Source organism: Rana temporaria, chromosome 3, assembly GCF_905171775.1.
Source record: "Rana temporaria chromosome 3, aRanTem1.1, whole genome shotgun sequence".
Classification (NCBI taxonomy): Eukaryota; Metazoa; Chordata; class Amphibia; order Anura; family Ranidae; genus Rana; species Rana temporaria.
Window position 1 is genome coordinate 308420002 of NC_053491.1, and position 19006 is coordinate 308439007.

Genomic DNA, 19006 nt, shown 5'->3' on the forward strand with positions numbered 1-19006 from the left:
TGCTCCGTCTGGGCTGCCCACGGGCAGGGGCACGGGCACGGCCACGGGCACCTGGAGGATCTTCACGGGGGGAGCAGGGGAGGGAGTATCTTCATTGGGGGGGGAGCAGGGGAGGGAGTATCTTCATGGGGGGGGAGCAGGGGAGGGAGGAGCCTCCCCTGGTGTCTGACCTCCGGCTGGCCTGCCCTCCAAGGCCACTGCTATCCTGTTCAGGCAGTCAGTGATGGCAGCCGTATTGGCCTGGCCAGCCCGTGTGTTGTCCTGCACAGCCCGGGTGTTGTCCTGCACAGCCCGGGTGAGGGCAGTCACCTCCTGGCCCACACCTGTTGTGGCGGTATGCAGGGACCACAAACAGGTGATGACACCCAATGAATTGGTGGCCACATCACTGAGTGACTCCCTCATTACATCCAGGCTGTATTCCATCTTGGCCATAGTTTTTTTGATGTCACCCAGACTGCGGGTCTGCTGGGCATTGTCCCTCAGCAGACTGGCCGGCATATGCTCAGACCCCCCCCCTGGTCTCATGGGTCGCCATCCTGCCTGCCCCTGAGGCTTGTGGCCAGGTAGGAGGGGATAGAGTGACCCTTGTGGGTTGCGGCATGTTGTGGGAGGAGTGGGAGGGGCTACCCCTGATGGTGGCCTGACTGGTGCCAGCCTCTGGGGTAGCCTCTGGGGGATCCTCTGGGGTAGCCTCAAGGGGAGCCTCTGGGGTAGCCTCAAGGGGAGCCTCTGGGGTAGCCTCAAGGGGAGCCTCAAGGCTAGCCTCAAGGGTATCGTCAAATGTCATCAGATCTGTGGCAATAATGATTTCCCGGCCAATCTGGAGATCTTCTTCCTCCTCCCCCTCATCCTCCTCCCCCTCAGCCTCCTCATGAGGGGAGGTTTGGCCACTCCCCTCCCCTGGGGACTCCTCAGCAGCCTCCTGTCTTTGGGGTGGTGCAGCAGCCTGGCCTGATGGCCCAGCAATCTCCTGGTCATCTGTGGAAGACACCAAACAATCACAGGTTTGAGGATCCACACACTTGGCACATGTTCCCTTCCCCCACACATGCTAATCACCAAATAAAAAAACAAAAACCTTACCTGGCCTCACAGGAACATCAGACTGATAACCAGGCAGGCCCACCACCTGCTCTGGCTCGAAACACCGGGCCACTGCCCATTCCTCCTCAGTCAGCCGGATGGGCATGGTCCCCCTCCTCCAGTGCCCCCTCCTATGCGCAGTGAGCTTGGCCACCTTATTGCGGACCACGCTCCTCAGATCATTGATCTTTTTCTTAATGCCAGCGGGGGTCCTCGTCTCCCCTCCCCCCCGCCGCATTTATGTGATCTGTTATTTTGGCATAGATCCTCTTCCTTTGGGCCGGGGAGGTGTTCCGGCTATCAGGCCCATGTAAATATCTTCCATATTGGATGATATACCTGGCAAGGATTTGCTTTTCAACATGGGAAAAATTCAGCTTCCTGCGTTTGGGAGCCATCACAAACACCACACAGCAACAAGAAAACTCACAGGACAAACACACAAAAATACACACCAAACAAATACACAAAAATACACACAGAAGCAGACAGCTACTACAAAGTCAAATACAAACACACAAAAATACACACAGAAGCAGACAGCTACTACAAAGTCAAATACAAAACACACAAAAACCAAACACAAAATCCAAGCAGAAAAAAAACAAACAAAAAAATTTGCAGAAACAATCAAACAAAAATTACACTTATCACAAACAAACAACAACTACTATCTACTACTCCTCCAACACTTCTCTATCACACACAACTTACCAACAAACACTGACAAACTAAGAGCAGAAGCAAATTGCTCATGGAAGGGAACACAGGGAAATACTTTTGCAAATGAAGTGTGTTTGACTGGAGCTAGTTAAGCACAGGGCGATCCTCAAACTAAGTACACTTGGCCTTTTACCTATCTCACTGATTGCGCCAAGCAAAGTTCTGCACATGCGCAGTGAGCAGCAGATTCCTGCGCGCATGCGCAGTACGGCCGGACCTTCATTTGCATGGGGTCACGGCTCATTACAATGAAGCACGCCCACTTCCTTCCCACTTGCCATAACCCCGCCTTACGCCTCCAAATTTAGGTTACGGCAGGCGCAATTTTGTGCGCAAATGCGCTGTGGATACGGCAATTACGACACCAACTTAGGGCGCCGTAACTTAAATGACATAAGTTTGAAAAAACGTATTTTGCGCCGCTGGCTGTGGATTTGGCCCATTAATCCTACAATAGAAAATATATAAAAAAAGAAAAAAAAAATGATATTATTTTTGTAATTTTAGTGTTCCTATATTTCCATAATGAAAATTGGAGTAGAAGGTACGTATCTACATGTAGAAAACCGTAATCCAAAAAAAAAAAAAAAAAATTGAAAAACAACTATTCTTTTTTCTTGAACTTTTGGTGTTCCTCTAATCCCAGAATGCACTCATGTGCAGTAGAAGGTGCGTATCTGTAGGAAGAAAAAAGTAATCCCAAAAAAATATAGTTAAAAAAACTATATTTTGATGGTACTTTTGGTGTTCCTACAATTCAAAAATGCACTAAAGTGCAGTAGAAGGTGCGTATCTACATGAAGAAAACATTAATCCTACAATAGAAGATATATATAAAAAAAAAAATTATATTATTTTTGTACTTTTGGTGTTCCTATATTTCCATAATGCACTAAAGTGGAGTAGAAGGTGCGTATCTACATGTAGAAAATAGTAATCCAAAAAAAAAAAAATAATTGAAAAAACAACTATTCTTTTTTCTTCTACTTGTGGTGTTGCTATTATTCCAGAATGCACTCATGTGCAGTACAAGGTGCGTATCTGTAGGAAGAAAATCAGTAATCCCCAAAAATATAGTTACAAAATATATATTTTTTTTGGTACTTTTGGTGTTCCTAAAATTCAAGAATGCACTCATCTGCAATAGAAGTTGCGTATTTAGATGAAGAAAAATAAAATAAATAAAAAAAAAGGTCAAAAATATGTATACATTTTTGGGGAATGTTGTTGTTCCTCAAGTTCCAGGAACCATGCCTGTACCGAGAGCAAACGCTTATCGGCATGAAAAAAGTGCTTTAGTATTTTTGCAAAAAAAAACTGGTATGACCCTTTCTAATCAAGTGCAGCAAAAGTATAAACAAAAAAAAAGGTGGTACTACTCAACTTAAAAAAAAAAACAGCAAAAATTTTTCAAACTTTTTGACAAATAATAAACATAACTAATACAAGTCTTGGCCAATTTTGGCTAAAACATCGATAACATATTCCATGTTTGAAATCATTGAAGAAGTACAATCCCTGACTGTTTGAAGATCAGCACAGCACTTCAATAATGAAAGAAATTATATCAGAAAAAACCTACGGATTGTTCTGATCCTAGCGCTCAATGGAAAGGTGGTTAAATGTATAATTGTTTTGTGCAGTAGAAAAGCAGCTATTATAATAAAATAGTAACATAAAAAACGATGTATTATTAAGAAAATATTAACAAAACATTAACAGCGCTAAAAAGAGCCTATGTATGGCTTATGAGTCCAATACTCATGTACTGCAATGGTAAATTGAGAAAAAAGTTTTATGAGACTATATATATATCGCATAAAAATATTATGTAACATGTATTCCCACTCTTTGTGAGTCAATATATAATAGTCCGTGCAATTCCTCAGATGTACAGTTCTTTGTTAGGAGTGATCTTACAGTATAGTTGTTTGTCTGCTCAAATGCTGATAGGGACTCTCTGTGATTTCCCCCTAAGGTTTTGTAGTCACCAGAATGTAGTACTTTAAAGGCATTGGATACATCCACTTGTAGTAATCACGCATCGGTTCTCCTCCTCTGGTGTATGGTGATGATCCGTGTGCTCTTCAATCAGTGTAGCTTGGCAGTCATGCAGGGAGGCAAGAGAGACTTTGCATAGTGTAAAATCCTTTTATTTAAACAGTAAAACCCCTGCTACCCGCTCATGCTTACACAAAGTTTAAGATAAAAAAAGCGCTTGTCATAAAGGCTGCTGCCTCTGCTCACTCAGGAATATGGCTCCAAATTGCTCAGGCTCAAATTTCCCTTCGTAAGTCCCTGGTAGAAGCTAGGCTGCCTTGCAAGCTGAATCGTCGTGTAGTCACGCCCTGACGCGTTTCGTGATAGGTCCACGCCCTCTGAAGACGTGGACCTATCACGAAACACGTCAGGGCGTGACTACACGACGATTCAGCTTGCAAGGCAGCCTAGCTTCTACCCGGGACTTACGAAGGGAAATTTGAGCCTGAGCAATTTGGAGCCATATTCCTGAGTGAGCAGAGGCAGCAGCCTTTATGACAAGCGCTTTTTTATCTTAAACTTTGTGTAAGCATGAGCGGGTAGCAGGGGTTTTACTGTTTAAATAAAAGGATTTTACACTATGCAAAGTCTCTCTTGCCTCCCTGCATGACTGCCAAGCTACACTGATTGAAGAGCACACGGATCATCACCATACACCAGAGGAGGAGAACCGATGCGTGATTACTACAAGTGGATGTATCCAATGCCTTTAAAGTACTACATTCTGGTGAGTACAAAACCTTAGGGGGAAATCACAGAGAGTCCCTATCAGCATTTGAGCAGACAAACAACTATACTGTAAGATCACTCCTAACAAACAACTGTACATCTGAGGAATTGCACGGACTATTATATATTGACTCACAAAGAGTGGGAATACATGTTACATAATATTTTTATGCGATATATATATAGTCTCATAAAACTTTTTTCTCAATTTACCATTGCAGTACATGAGTATTGGACTCATAAGCCATACATAGGCTCTTTTTAGCACTTCAATAATGCTGCAGTCATTTTCCCGATTGTAGAGGAGTCCACTAAATCTCCTGAAATATACAACAATAATAAAAATTGATCTTCTCATCACTACAAACAAAGGAAAATAAATCTCTTTTCTAGTTTAGGTTTGGCAATCTGGGCAGGTGGGGACATTGTAAAGGGAGAACAGTACCTTGTCAGTGAGTATCTGTCATTGACCAACACAAGATGGCAAAAGTTAAATATGAAAGGGAGAGGGGGAGGTGTTTTGATTTGGTGGGCTTTACATGGTGGGCTTTGCATGTTATGGCACTTGAGGCAAAAATCATAATGATAAAAAAATAATTATTCATTGAACATTACCTAGACGTGGGGAGCATTTCAAGGTATCTTCTGTTTTTTTCAAAATTGGGTCTTCTTCAATTTCCAGATCATTTATCAGAGATATCGTCACATCTGAAACCATAAATAAAAACAATGAACAAAAACTTTGGTATTACCATGTATGTTAACATGTGCGGGTTATGAGATATTCCCCTATCAATGCGCAGCTCATTGCAGTGGCGCATGTGCAGGGGAGAATCCACGTCGAAAGGACCGGCACCCGCCGGACCATGCCGAATTTAAATCTGGCGCAACAAAAGCGCAGGAGTGATGTCATTGCCGCTCCTGTTAATCACAGTGCTGGAGCCGCGATACCCGAAAGACACAAAAGAGCAAGATGACATGTTGCTTGGCGTGGACCCGGTAAGTGTTCTCCACATCGTTCTGAGGTAAGTATTTCATAATCAGCCAGTATGCAGTGCATACTAGCTGATTATGCCTTTTGCGTTGCAGGTTTGAAAAAAAAAAAGTTTATGCGGTTCACAACTGCTTTATTACATAGACACACTGTGGGTGTCAATCAATTTGTATCTATTAGCTGGGGTTGATTCAAGGTCGCAGACGGTCCAATCAAGCATCCGTGTGAATGTGATACCGGCAGCCCACGTCCCACCGTAGTGTGAAAGGGGTCAGTGTGACAGGGGCCCTAGGGTGCAGAGGAGTTAATATAAAAAAACCATTGCAATCTATTTATTATTTGGAAACATATATTTTGTTTGGACTATTCTATATCTAAATAATAATTGGTATACCTTGTTCAGGTAGATCCTGTAATGAGGATTCGTCCATAGTCAGGTGACCACTGTCTTCCTCTACAATGCAGGCTGTTTCAGCAGTAGTACATGAACCCTTGCTTACTTCACAAAACACCACATCTTCATCTACAGCAGTTCTTTCATTCAAATTAGGTTCTGAGCAGATATAAGAATATGTATTAGTTCTCCAAACATAAATGTTTACAAAACCCATTCTTCAGATTTTTACATATAAACCATTATACTAACCACTTGATGACCACAGAACATTTTTTTTGTTTTGTTAGAATTTATCTTTATTATTTAAATAATGTAATAAAATTGACAGTCATGTAATATTTTTGGGGGAATAAACTGGTAAACAGTTTGATAATGAAATATAATTTTCATAAAATGTTTGTGGTCACCAAAAAAAAATCTTTGCCATGCACGGTTGAACAAATAGCACCAATGTCTGAACAAACATCACAGTGAATAATAAAAAAAAGGGGACAAATCTTAAAACAGACGAAATTTATGGTGTTTAAATACCTGGATGAGTTGTTGTTTGAACCTGCTCTTCCGTATGTTCGCCTTTTTGAAAATGTAGTCTTTTTTTTTTTTTTTTTCTTTGCTAACTTGATTTTTCTTCCTGTAAAAAAAAATCAATGGTGTTTAAAATGCAATATAGAAAGGCATATATTTTTAAAACTATTTTATCATGACATACAACTTTGCATAAGTAGGTTTGATCCTGGAAAAAACAGTAACTTACTTTTAGCCAGGGTGTCTTGTATTTGGTGAAATTGCTGGTGTTCTCTTAACTTCAAGTCGGACCAGCGCTTCCTTAATTGGTCTTTAGAACGTTTTACATTATGTTTTTTTAGCAGAAAAGCAATAATGTCCTCTAAAATTATATCCTTCCTGGTGTTAGGCCTTTCATAGGTTTACCTCTTCCCATCTTAATCATATTTCTCCAGCATGAACACATTGGGGCTGATTTACTATGCTCTGTGCGCTGCGCTGGTTCATGCCTTAATTAGTGCGCCGGGTGAAGCCTTAATTAGGCGCATGAACCAGCGTAGCAGCTGGCGCATTGAAAGTAATATGTAAAGCCGCGCCGAACTCCCTATAGAAGTCTATGGGAGAAATCAAAAGTGTTCATATTAAAGGCTAATCTGCAAGTTTTGTCCTAAAAAGTGTTTGGGGACCTCAGTCCTGCCCCAGGAAACATGTATCAATGCTTTTTTTATTTTTTAAAACGGCCGTTTTTTCGGGAGCAGTGAAATTAATAATGCTTAAAGTGAAACAATAAAAGTGAAATATTCCTTTAAATTTCTTACCTGGGGGGGGGGGTGTAATGTCAGCATGTGAAATAGCGCATTTTTACCGCACTTAGAACTGTCTCTGCAAAAAATGACATTCTGAAGGAAAAAAGCCATTTAAAATTCACACGCGGCTATAATGAATTGTCGGGTCCCGGCAATTCTAAAGGGATTCATTCATAAAGTAAACCAAAAATGTGTAGGGGGTCCCCCAAATTAAATTACCAGGCCCTTCAGGTCTGATATGGATATTAAGGGGAACCCCGCCGTAAAACCCCCCAAAAAAAAAGACGTGCGGTTCCCGGCAAATATCCATACCAGGCCCTTCAGGTCTGGTGTGAATTTTAAGGGGAACTCCACCCCAAATAAAAAAAAAATGGCGTGGAGTCCCCCTAAAAATCCACACCAGACCCTTATCCGAGCACGTTAACCTGGCCGGCCGCAGAAAAGAGGGGGGGACATAGTGTGGCCCCCCCCTCTCCTGAACCGCACCAGGCCACATGCCCTCAACATGGGGAGGATGTCCCCATGTTGATGGGGACAAGGGCCTCATCCCCACAACCCTTGCCCGGTGGTTGTGGGGGTCTGCGGGACGGGGGGCTTATCAGAATCTGGAAGGCCTCTTTAACAAAGGGGACCCCCAGATCCTGCCCCCCCCTATGTGAAATGGTAATGGGGTACATTGTACCTCTACCATTTCACCCCCAAAAAAATGTCAAAGTGTTAAAAATGACAGTAGCCGGTTTTTGACAAATCTTTTAATAAAATCTTCTTTTCTTCTTCCATTCGGGTTTCTTCCGCTGCTTCTTTCTTGGGTCTTCTCGTCCACATCTTGCCCGACGTCTTCTTCTATCTTCTCCGTCCGTCCTTCAGCCTTCTCGTCTGCCCGGTGTCTTCTCCTATCTTCTTCTCCTTCCGTCGGCCTCCTCGTCCGCATCTTGTGTCTTCTCCGGTCTTCTTCTCGGTCCGCCAGCCTTCTCCTCCACCTCTTTTTCTTCCCCGGACCCAGCGCTTGAATTTGAATTGGCCGCCGTGTTCCACTCCTGGGACCCGCCCCCCTCTGACGCCACAAGTAAACTCCTTAGAAGGTCATGTGCGTCAGAGGGGGGCGGGGTCACAGAGCATCACACGGCGGGGGAATTCGATTTTAAGCGCGACGTCCGGAGAAGAAAAAGCCTGCGCAGCTTCCAATTGAAGTTCCCGCCGTGTCACACTCATGTGACCCCGCCCCCCTCTGACGCACATATGCCACACGCGGACTTTCATATGAGTTAACCTGTGGCGTCAGAGGGGGGCGGGTCCCAGGAGCGGGAACACGGTGGGATCTTCAATTTCAAGCGCAGCACCCAGAAGATCAAGAAGATGTGGACGAGAAGGTCGACGGACAGAGAAGAAGATGGGAGAAGACAGCAAGACGGCAAGATGTGGACGAGGAGACCCAAGAAAGAAGCAGAGGAAGAAACCCGAATGAAAGAAGAAGAAGAACCAGCGGAAAGAAGATTTTATTAAAAGAATTGTCAAAAACCGGCTACTGTCATTTTTAACACTTTTGTCACTTTTTTTGGGGGTGAAATGGTAGAGGTACAATGTACCCCATTAACATTTCACACAGGGGGGGGGGCGGGATCCAGATCCAGATTCTGATAAGCCCCCCGCCCGCAGACCCCCACAACCACCGGGCAAGGGTTGTGGGGATGAGGCCCTTGTCCCCATCAACATGGGGACATCCTCCCCATGTTGAGGGCATGTGGCCTGGTGCGGTTCAGGAGAAGGGGGGGGGGGCCGCACTCTGTCCCCCCCTCTTTTCTGCGGCCGGCCAGGTTAATGTGCTCGGATAAGGGTCTGGTGTGGATTTTTAGGGGGACTCCACGCCATTGTTTTTTTAATTTGGGGTGGAGTTCCCCTTAAAATCCACACCAGACCTGAAGGGCCTGGTATGGATATTTGGGGGGACACCACGCCATTTTTTTTTTGGTTTTTACGGCGGGGTTCCCCTTAATATCCATTCCAGACCTGAAGGGCCTGGTAATTTAATTTTTTTTTTTAGTTTTAATGAGCAACGCCTGTATTCTTTATAGCCATGAGTACTTTAAAATTACTTTTTGTTTTTCACTTCAGAAATGACATCTTGTACAGGGACAAGCACGGGAAACATGCGTGTAAACCCCCTCCCCCCCTGTATGAAATTTAAAGGAATATTTCACTTTTATTATTTCACTTTAACCACTTCCATACCGCGCCTATTCTGGCACTTCTCTCCTTCATGTAAAAATTATATTTTGTTCCTGGGAAATTACTCAGGACCCCCAAACATTATATATAATTTTTTAGCAGACACCCTAGGGAATAAAGTGGCGGTCATTTTTTATTTGATTTCCAACGGTATTTGCGCCATAATTTTTCTAACGCCTTTTTTTTTTGGCCCAAAAAAAAAAACACGGTCCATGAATTAAAAAATAACAAAACAGTAAAGTTAGCCCAATTTTTAGGGATAATGTGAAAGATGATGTTACACCGAGTAAATAGATACCTAACTTGTCACGCTTTAATATTGTACACACTCAGGGAATGATGCCAAACTTCGGGACATAAAAATATCCATAGGCCATGCTTGTTTTTTTTTATACAGGTGACCAGTTCAGAGTTACAGAGGAGGTCTAGGGCTAGAATTATTGCTCTCGCTCTAACGCATGCGTCAATACCTCACATGTGTGGTTTGAATGGTGTTTACATATGTGGGGACTTACATGCATATTCGCTTCTGAGTGCGAGCTTCTAGGGACAGGGGCATTTTTTTATTTAGTTTTTTTAGCTCATATTTTTCTGCTTGCACTTTGTCACTTTTTTGATTTTGGATCACTTTTCTTCCTATTACAAGGAATGTAAACATCCCTTGTAATAGGACTAGTGTGTGACAGGTCCTCTTTATGGAGAGAGGCGGGGTCAATAAGGCTGGAAAGCATGGTATTGAAAAAAAAAAAAAAAAAAAAAAAATCATGATCATGTTCGTTCAGCACAGTGGTGTAGTGTATAGGTCAAAACCTAGCAGCAAAAGGGTCGCTGGTTCTAATCCTGCCCGTGACACCATCTGCATGGAGTTTGCATGTTCTCCCTGTGCCTGCGTGGGTTTCCTCCCACACTATAAAAACATGCTGTAAATCGGATCCGGTCTAAATAAGCCCTAATATGCAGTAGTATATTTAGGTTTTGTGCTGCCCTAGGCCTGACTACATTTCTGCACCTCCTAATAGAAAAATGACCCACCCTTTCCTGTCAAAGCCACACCCTGTTTTTGTATCACCCGCCCAGGAATTTTCAGGGCACACACACACACTAGTTCTGGGGGGGGGGGAGGGGGTTACTGGACTCCCTTAATTTGCATAGTTTTTCTCTCACTTCCTGTTTGGCTATGGGGCAGGAAGTGAAGGCAAATCTCCCCAATTGGACACAGATAATACAAAATAAACTGACAGGGCCTATAACCCTCCCTCACTCTATCCAAAATTAAAGAAAAAAAAAAGTGTTGATTATAGTTCTAGTTTAAGCACACATTTCATAGAGTTTTATTGAGAGGCCTAAGAAAATATAACCATGCCAATAGGCCAGGATACAGCGTTGCTAATATGTATGAATGTGTGTATTAGAGCACCCCACAAACACCACCCAATGTTAACTTAAAAATTATTAATTTGCAAATAAGTATTATCTGCTCATTTTTTGGGGGATGTCTGCACCCCTGATAGTGACAACATTTGTGAGGTGTCTTCACCCTTTCTAATTCAAATTCATTCACTTCCTGTCACATAGCCAAACAGGAAGTGAGGGTAAAACCTTACTAATATCTTTTCTTGGGGACACAGAGATCAATCTAAATAGTTTCCCATTATGTAAATTGCACTCTAGCATTTTGCTGTGTACACCCCAAATTATTAGGGATCTTGGACTTTGGGGTCAATTTACTAAGGCAAATCCACTTTGCACTACAAGTGCAAAGCAAGGAAGAAAACAAAACAACTTTGCTTCTACAGGATTGGATGTTAAAACCATAAGTGCTTCCTCTCTGATTTTCAGCAACTATGCTTGTACTTGCAGAGTGGCTTTGCCTTTACTAAACCCCAAACTAAATAATCATTTGGGGCAGGGATCCTCAAACTACGGCCCTCCAGCTGTTGTAGAACTACACATCCCATGAGGCCTTGTAATGCACTGACATTCACAGACATGACTAGGCATGATGGGAATTGTAGTTCCTGAACAACTGGAGGGCCGTAGTTTGAAGACCCATGATTTGGGGTGTACACAGCAGTGCTGGAGTGCAATTTGCTTAATGGGGACACTAGTTAGATTGACCTGTGTCCCCAAGAAAAGACACTGGTAGGGTTTTAACCTCACTTCCTGTTCAGCTGTGTGACAGGAAGTGAAGCCAATTTTAAGAAAAGGGACACAAAGCTCAACCCAAAAAAAAAAAACACAAGCAGGGGTTCCAACACTCACTTGGCTTCCCGCAAACACCCACAATTAGAATAGGATTGCCTTGCGCTAGATTTAAGCACAGTGCTGTAAATCAGCACTTCAAGCCTGTCCACCAATAGCAAAACCCCCCCCCCCCCCCCCCCCCAACAGGCCATGTTTGCAGGTTTTCCTTCATCTTGCACATGTGCTTTAAAAGGACAGTCTGGACAGCAATTCTTGATAAGAGAAATCCACAAAACATGTCCTGTCGGGGGTACTTGAGGGCTGAGGACCACTGCAGTAAAAAGAAAATACTTACCACTTTGTCTTTAAAGTCATGGAGAATAAACATGGCAAACATTTCATGATTACACACCAGGAAAGAAGCTTAGACAAAAATCACACATAATTTGTTAGGCCCAAACCTATTTCAGCTGCAGCCGTCAAAATATGTAGCATGAAAAAGTAACAAAAAACAAACTTCAAACATTTAAAGTAATTTCTATTGGTCAACAAAACAAGGAAAGCAAAAAAAGACAAACAAACAAACACACAAACAAAAATACATTTCAATAATCACAATAAACATAGGTCCCAACATCTTCAGAAATTTTTATCAAAATAAGGCAGCAGAGACAAATGCATCAAAGTGAACATCATTTAAAAATAAACAAAAACCATTGGCAAAATAAAACAAAAACATGCAACAAACCACATTTGTGTTTGGCAACAGCATTTCTGCCTGCCTGCCCCTATGAGGGCAGCTGAGGTCTGATCGATCTCCGCTTTTTATAACAGTGCTAGTAATGAAGCAATTAAAATCACATTTGGGTGAGCTTTTTAAGTGCTTCCACCTGGTATTAACCCAACCAAGCTTCTATGACCATCCAAGTGATTCTCACCTTTTAAAAAGAAAGGATAATTTTTTTCTAAGTGTCTGAGCAGACTCAGTTCATCACACATGTAGGAACAAAGCTGTAATGGCATGAGAGCTTTTTTTTTTTTTTCCCTGATCTCATGCTTTCCAGCCTGAAGGGGAGGTCGAAGTGAACACGCACATTTAATAATCTATTTGTGGGAAAAAAAGGTTGCCAATTTTGTTTGGGAGCCACGTCGCACGACTGCGCAATTGTCAGTTAAAGCAACGCCGTGCCGAATCACAAAAACTGGCCCGGTCATTGACCAGCAATATGGTCCGGGGCTCAAGTGGTTACAAATTAACAAAACACTAAAGTTAGCCCAATTTTTGGTGATAATGTGAAAGATGATGTTACACCGAGTAAATAGATACCTTACATGTCACGCTTTACTATTGAAAACACGCCTGGAATGGGGCCAAAATTCAGCAATTGAAAATCCCCATAGGCGACCTTTTTTTTTTTTCAGGTTACCAGTTTATAGTTACAAAGAAGGTCTAGTGCTAAAAGTATTGCTCTCGCTCTAACGCACGCGTCAATACCTCACATGTGTGGTTTGAACGATGTTTATATATGTGGACGGGACTTGCGTAAGTCCCGCCCACATATGTAAACACCGTTCAAACCACACATGTGAGGTATTGACGCGTGCGTTAGAGCGAGAGTAATACTTTTAGCACTAGACTTTCTCTGTAGCTATAAACTGGTAACCTGAAAAAAAAAAAAAGGTCGCCTATGGGGATTTTCAATTAATGAATTTTGGCCCCATTCCAGGAGTGTTTGCAATAGTAAAGCGTGACATGTAAGGTATCTATTTACTCGGTGTAACATCATCTTTCACATTATCACCAAAAATTGGGCTAACTTTAGTGTTTTGTTAATTTGTAACCACTTGAGCCCCGGACCATATTGCTGGTCAATGACCGGGGCAGTTTTTGTGATTTGCACGGCGTCGCTTTAACTGACAATTGCACAGTCGTGCGACGTGGCTCCCAAACAAAATTGGCAGCCTTTTTTTTCCCACAAAGAGAGCTTTATTTTGGTGGTATTTGATCACCTCTGCGTTTTTTTGTTTTTTAGAGCTATAACCAAAAATAGAGCGACAATTAAAAAAAAAAAAGAATAATTTTGACTTTTTGCTATAATAAATATCCCCAAAAATATATATTCTAAGAAATAAAAAAATCCCTCAGTTTAGGCCGATACATATTCTACATCTTTTTGTTTCCAAAAAATCGCAAATAGCGTTTATTGATTGGTTTTGGCAAAAGTTAAAGCCTCTACAAAATATGGCATTTTGGTAATTTTTTTTTTAACAAGTTATTGCGGCGATCAGCGATTTTTATCGGTACTGCGACATTATGGCGGACACATCGGACACTTTTTTGGAACCATTGGCATTTTTCGAGCGATCAGTGCTATAAAAATGCATTGCTTACTCTAAAAATGCCACTGGCAGGGAAGGGGTTAACACTAGGTGCGAGGGAGGGGTTAAATATGTTCCCTGGGTGTGTTCTAACTGAAGGGGGGGTGGGACTGACATGGGTAAATGACAGATGGCTGTTCATGAAGGGTAACTCCAGACCAAAAAAAAAAAAAAAAAAGAAGGGGGTTCCCCTCCAGGTGCATACCAGGCTCTTAGGCTTGGTCTGGAACATAAGGGGTTAAACCCGCGCAGAAAACCAGCGTGGGGTCCCCCCCAAGATCCAAACCAAGCACTTATCCCAGGCACGCAGTCTGGCCCGGACAGGAATGGGGGTGGGGACGAGCGAGCGCCCCCCCCTCCTGAGCCATACCAGACCACATGCCCTCAACATGGGGGAGTGTGTGCTGTGGGGGAGGGGGGCACTGCCCCCCACAGCACTCTTGTCCCCATGTCGATAGGGACAAGAGCCTCTTCCCGACAACCCTGGCCGTTGGTTGTCGGGGTATGCGGGCGGGGGGCTTATCAGAATCTGAGAGGCCCCTTTAATAAGGTGGCCCCCAGATTCCGTCCCCCCACCCTATGTGAATGAGTATGGGGTACATTGTACCCCTACCCATTCACCAGGGGGGAAAAAAATGTAAATAAATAAAACACCACACATTAATAAATTAATTTATTAGTCAGCCGGGGGTCTTCTGCCGGGGCCCCCCACCACCACCCCATTAGGCCCCGGGCTTCGCCGTCTTCTGCCGGGACCCCCTTCACCATGAGGCTCCTGCCTATGGGGGAGGGTTCCGGGCTTCGTCGATTTCTGCCGGGGGGGGGTGTGCTGTAGCCCCCCTGGGCTGTTTTCTGCCGGAGCCCCCTTCACCGTGAGGCTCCTGCCTATGGGGGAGGGCTTCGTCGCTTTCTGCGGGGGGGTTCACCTACCCCCCCCGTCTTCTGCGCCGTATTTCGCCGGGACCCCTTCACCATGAGGCTCCTTGTTGTCTATGGGGGAGGGTCCCGGGCTTCGCCGGTTTATGCGGGGGGGGGCACCTGCCCCCCCTCGTCTTCAGCGCCGTATTTCGCCAGGACCCCCTTCACCATGAGGCTTCCTGCCTATGGGGGAGGGTCCCGGGCTTCGTCGGTTTCTGCGGGGGGGGCTCCTGCCCCCCCTCGTCTTCTGTGCCGTATTTCGCCGGTACCCCCTTCACCATGAGGCTTCCTGCCTATGGGGGAGGGTCCCGGGCTTCGTCGGTTTCTGTGGGGGGGGGCTCCTGCCCCCCCTCGTCTTCAGCGCCGTATTTCGCCAGGACCCCCTTCACCATGAGGCTTCCTGCCTATGGGGGAGGGTCCCGGGCTTCGTCGGTTTCTGCGGGGGGGGCACCTGCCCCCCCTCGTCTTCAGCGCCGTATTTCGCCGGGACCCCCTTCACCATGAGGCTTCCTGCCTATGGGGGAGGGTCCCGAGCTTCTACGATGTTTTCCGCCGGAGGGCGCCATCCTCCGGGCTTCTGCGGTGCCTTCCGCTTCTGCCTGGCTCCTCCGCGGAGCACAGGGCTTGTCTTCTTCCTTCTCTTCCATTCGATGTTGACACGGCGAGGTCCGGCGCTGGAGTGCCGTGTGAGCGATGGGCATTGACTTATATAGGACAATGCCACCATGTGACCTCAACCCATGTGACATCACATTCCCATCATGCCCAGGGAATGAACCTCCCAGAGGTTCAGGCGCACTGTGTAAGCATACGGGATCTGTTTTCAAAAAACACTTTCACTTTCAATTCGGCCCGCCAAACACTTTAAAACACATGTCACTTCACTTCCCCTGCATCACCCCACCTCCCCCCCTAATAAACTCCCACCCGAATCCCCGATATTTACATTTCAATGTGTCGTGCGCCAGGTTATAGTGGTGCACAATGCGCCCTCTCCTGGGCGCACTGAGCACATTAGTAACTACTGAAATACACTGCACTAGCAGCGTATTTCAATAGTAAATGTCAAAACGGCTGCTACTCCTGCTTTTACTCCATGAGTCATGGAGTAAAGGCTTTGGTAAATCAGCCCCCATATCTACCATCTCTGCTCTTGACATGACACTTGCTTTCTTCCCTGCTGGACTCTGCTCTTCTGTGTCCATCTGTAACAGCCTCTGGCGCTTTTTGTTCGTTTTCTGTGCACTCTTCTTTGCACCATCGTCCACCATGCTGCCTCGTGTTTCTTCGTTGGGTGATGTCGCAGTTGGCGCTTCTCGATGACGTGTTAACTGGTGCGCGAATCAGGGGCAGAGCAACAAGCACACAGACAGTGTCTTCTTTTGAGAACGTTCTTTCTGAGAATCGGTGAAAACAGGGATCGTTCTGATTAGACACAGCGGTTACGATCTATCAGAAGTGGATCAGCGAACTTTCGTTACCGTTAACGATCTTATCAAATAATAGGTAAGTTCCCTGGTTTTACAATTATTTAGCTTTTCTAATGTTATATCTAGGACAGAACGATTTGGTGATACATGGCTTTCTATCAAAGATAAATATTTTTATGATATATCTATATCTGAATATATATATATATATATATATATATAGTGTACTTAGTAGTGTGTATACACGCAAGTATACAACGCCAATTTTTTTTAAGCAACCTAAATATATATTATATATATATATATACATATATATATATATAGATATAGAAAAATATCTCGATGAGAGCCTATTTATAACTAGAAAATGCATTTCCTGAGGAAAATGCGAGTGGGAATGCTGAATAGCTGAATTGCTGAGCCCCTTGCCAAAGCCATTCACCATAACCACTACAGTATCTTTAGGACATACAAGCAGTGTTCCTTCAGTACTTATAAAGCATAATATCACACAGCTCCTTTCTCTATCTGCAATATAGAGAGTGTCCTGACTTGCCTGGTCGCCCCTCCCCCCTCAAGAGGCTTTCTCCACATGAGGTGGGGGAGGAGGACTGCACTGAGGTAAGGAAAGCTGTTTAGGGAATCAAAATACCATTAGAAACGCTTTCATCCACACACAAAATCAGTTATCGAAGCCTTCAAACAAAACGTAATAAATCCACAACCGTACATGCGATCGATACAGCGACTTCACCGTTTGAAAGACACGGCCCTTGTGAACGCATCGATATGAAATTTATGTTGATAAACTTAAAATTGTGGCCATGCCAGCGATTTAGAAAAGAGCGTCTTTGTGTGTTTTGCAGGAACATTTTTAAAAATTTTAACATGACGGTCAATGAGAGTTATTTTGGCGCACTTGTCCTTTAGAAGCTCCTGGAACTAAAAGTCAAATGCCTATCACAAAACTGATCACATTGCCTGAAACCAGACAAGCATAGCTACGTTTTGATATATAAATTGTGTATGACAAGTAGATCTTGTGGGCGTGAGAGCAATTTGTTCCCCCTTTTTTTAAAGATAATTTTTTTGTGGATGATCTGCACTCTAAAGGTCACATGACACACTCTAAACCTGCTCCATAGGATTACATTATAACCGATTCCATTTTCTGAAAAGATCACTAAACGTAAATTGCGTTTTCACAAAAACCGTGAAAGATATCAATCTGAAAAGTCATGTTTGGATAGCTGAATATTTTGTGACCGCTTTAAAGTTTGTTTGGTGTCTGTAAGTGAAAGTATGAAGGAGCTGAAACTTTTGGCAGAACGTGTGTTTTGAAGCGGTAAAAAGCATGTTCTCATTGACTTCAATGTTAAAAAAAAGTGTCTAAAAGCTTAATATTTTAAAAAGTATAAATAGTACAAAAAACTTGAAGAAGTCCCATCGTTAGCTGAACGAGACGAACATTTTAATAGTTGAATGGTCTCAATAGCTGAAAGTATGCAGAAGTTACGCAGAGCCAAAAAACGTACGGAACTAGACAATGCATTTCCTGAGGAAAATGCGAGTGGGAATGCTGAATAGCTGAATTGCTGAGCCCGCACCAAAGCCATTCACCATAACCACTACACTATCTTTAGGACATACAAGCAGTGTTCCTTCAGTACTTATAAAGCCTAATATCACACAGCTCCTTTCTCTATCTGCAATATAGAGAGTGTCCTGACTTGCCTGGTCACCCCTCCCCCTCAAGAGGCTTTCTCCACATGAGGTGGGGGAGGAGGACTGCACTGAGGTAAGGAAAGCTATTTAGGGAATCAAAATACCATTAGAAACGCTTTCATCCACACACAAAATCAGTTATCGAAGCCTTCAAACAAAACGTAATAAATCCACAACTGTACATGCGATCGATACAGCGACTTCATCGTTTGAAAGACACGGCCCTTGTGAACGCATCGATATGAAATTTATGTTGATAAACTTAAAATTGTGGCCATGCCAGCGATTTAGAAAAGAGCGTCTTTGTGTGTTTTGCAGGAACATTTTTAAAATTTTTAACATAAGTGTCAATGAGAGTGGTTTTGTCGCTCTTGTCCTTTAGAAGCTCCTGGAACTAAAAGTCAAATACATATCACAAAACTGATCACATTGCCTGAAACCAGACAAGCATAGCTACGTTTTGATATATAAATTGTGTATGACAAGTAGATCTTGTGGGCGTGAGAGCAATTTGTTTCCCCTTTTTTTAAAGATAACTTTTTTTTTCAATCATCTCCACTCTAAAGGTCACATGACACACTCTAAATCCCTTCCATAGGGTTACATTATAACCGATTACATTTTCTGAAAAAATCGCTAAACGTAAATTGCGTTTTCACAAAAACCGTAAAAGATATCAATCTAAAAAGTCATGTTTGGATAGCTGAATATTTTGTGACCGCTTTAAAGTTTGTTTGGTGTCTGTAAGTGAAAGTATGAAGGAGCTGAAACTTTTGGCAGGACACGTGATTTGAAGTGGTAAAAAGCATGTTCTCATTGACTTCAATGTTAAAAAAAAGTGTCTAAAAGCTTAATATTTTAAAAA